This window comes from Euphorbia lathyris, chromosome 1 (assembly GCF_963576675.1).
Source record: "Euphorbia lathyris chromosome 1, ddEupLath1.1, whole genome shotgun sequence".
NCBI classification, from domain to species: domain Eukaryota; kingdom Viridiplantae; phylum Streptophyta; class Magnoliopsida; order Malpighiales; family Euphorbiaceae; genus Euphorbia; species Euphorbia lathyris.
Window position 1 is genome coordinate 86,548,315 of NC_088910.1, and position 2,384 is coordinate 86,550,698.

Consider the following 2,384-nt stretch of genomic DNA (forward strand, 5'->3'; position numbering starts at 1 on the left):
TTGAAAGTGGGGCCGCATGAAGAAGAAACTGAGTTCACGGTGCTGGATATCCCGGTAACCTTTGCTGTATTGTTGGGACGCCCATGGTTCCACAAGTTGGGAGGTGTGCCCTCCACGCTCCATCAGATGATCAAGTTCCCCTTCGGGGAGGAGATAGTGACGATCAGAGCAGAAAAATTGAGCTCGGTGGCGGCATTGGGAATTGAGCCTCAACTTTTCTCCGGATTCTAAGTTTCTGGGATTTACTAGTCTAGCATGACCTCCGATGTGGTGAAAATGATGAAAGGGGGTTTCATCCCCGGTATGGGCTTGGGAGCACACCATCAAGGGTTGCCAGAATTTCCAGATTTCAAGAGTCAGAAAACCCGAAGGGGTTTAGGATATGAACAGTGAGGTCCGTCCAACGCAAGTGGTGAAGGAAAGGTGGGCCTAAGGAAGTATTTTGTGAACGAGGGGCACGGAAAGGTTTATTCAAGAACCCCCGAGTCATGGACTAGCACAGAAGGGAAGATTCTGCCAGGGTTCGAAATCTTCAATGATGTTGCCGACTGGGGCAAAGGAAAGGCGAGCTGCTTTGTCGAGGAGATTATGATGTTAGACTTGAATGCCGAGGAGCAAGTCATCACCATTGAAGCAACTGCAGGAGCGGGAAACGAGCCCAGTACCTCCAAAGCTTATGAGAAACCCGAGAACCCTGATGATGAAAATTGTATTACTGCTTTGTTTGAATCAGACGATGTAATCGCCAATACTATCAATGAAATGAATTCTGATTTTGCTTACTTGCTTGATGTTGATCGTGATCATTCCATGCATTCTCATTCATATAACATGCCTACATTTGAAATCAATACAATAGAAATGTCAACTTTCAATCTTGGCACGGATGAAAATCCTAAACTTATACAAATTGCTCAAGAATTAACTATTGAAGAGAGGAAAGAATTTGAGAGAATAATAAAAAAATACGAAATAGTGTTTGCTTGGACATACGAAGACATGCCAGGAATTGATCAATCAATCGTAACTCACCGTATTCCCACATATCCCGAGGCGAGGCCCGTAAAGCAGAAGCTCCGACGCATGAGACCAGAATGGGCAGATAAGATCAGAGAAGAAGTGAAGAAGCAGTTAGAAGCAGGGTTCATCGAAGTAATCGACTATCCCCCTTGGGTCGCAAATGTAGTGCCCATCGTGAAGAAGGACGGCAAAGTGAGAATGTGCGTCGATTATAGAGATCTTAACAAAGCATGCCCGAAAGACGAGTTCGCATTGCCTCATATTGACGTGTTGATCGACAGTGCAGCATCAAGTGTCTTACACACGAATGTAGACAGTTTCATGGGCTACATGCAAGTATAGATGGCCGAGAAACACAAAGCAAAAACCTCGTTCACAACTGAGTGGGGAACATACTGCTATAGGGTAATGCCGTTTGGTTTGAAGAATGCCGGGGCAACTTACCAGCGAATGGCTACAGCACTGTTCCATGATATGATACACAAGGAGGTAGAAGTTTATGTGGATGACATGATGGTCAAATCGGAGACAAGAGGGCATTTCGCTGCACTCGAGAAGTTTTTGGCCCGAATTGCAGAATTCAAGCTAAGGTTAAATCCGAAGAAGTGTTTTTTCGGCGTTTCGTCAGGGAAGATCTTAGGCTACGTAATCGGAAATAAAGGAATTGAAGTAGATCCCGATAAAGTAAAAGCTATACAGGAAATGCCGGCACCGAAGAATGAGAAAGAAGTGAGAGGGTTTCTGGGGCAGGTTCAGTATATCAGTCGGTTCATAGCAAGACTCACTGCAATCTGCGAGCCAATCTTTAAGTTGTTAAGGAAAGACCAACCCACAATCTGGAATGCTAAATGTCAGCAAGCTTTGGAGAGCGTCCGGAACTATTTGTCTAATCCGCCAGTGCTAAGACCACCTAAACTGGGAAAACCGCTGCTCCTCTATGTGGCAATCGAGGAGCGATCCATTGGGGCAATGCTGGCCCAAGAGGGAGACACCGGTGTTGAGCACGCGGGGTATTATCTGAGTAAGAAGTTCTTGGAGTACGAGCTCAGGTACAACATGATCGAAAAGACGTGCGTGGAAGTAGTATGGCTAACAAAGAAACTATGGCACTATTTTCAATCATTTAAAGTGATCATTATTTCTCGGATGGACCCCGTGAAGTATCTGTACCGAACTCCGTCTTTGACAGGGAAACTAGCCCGATGGTTACTACTTTTATCCGAGTTTGACATTGAATATGTAACGAAGAAGGTTATCAAAGGGAAGGCCGTGGCAGAGTTTCTGGCCAACCAACCTCTGAATACGGAGGAGGAAGAGATAAACTATGATTTCCCCGATGAACACTTGAACGCAATAGAAGTTAT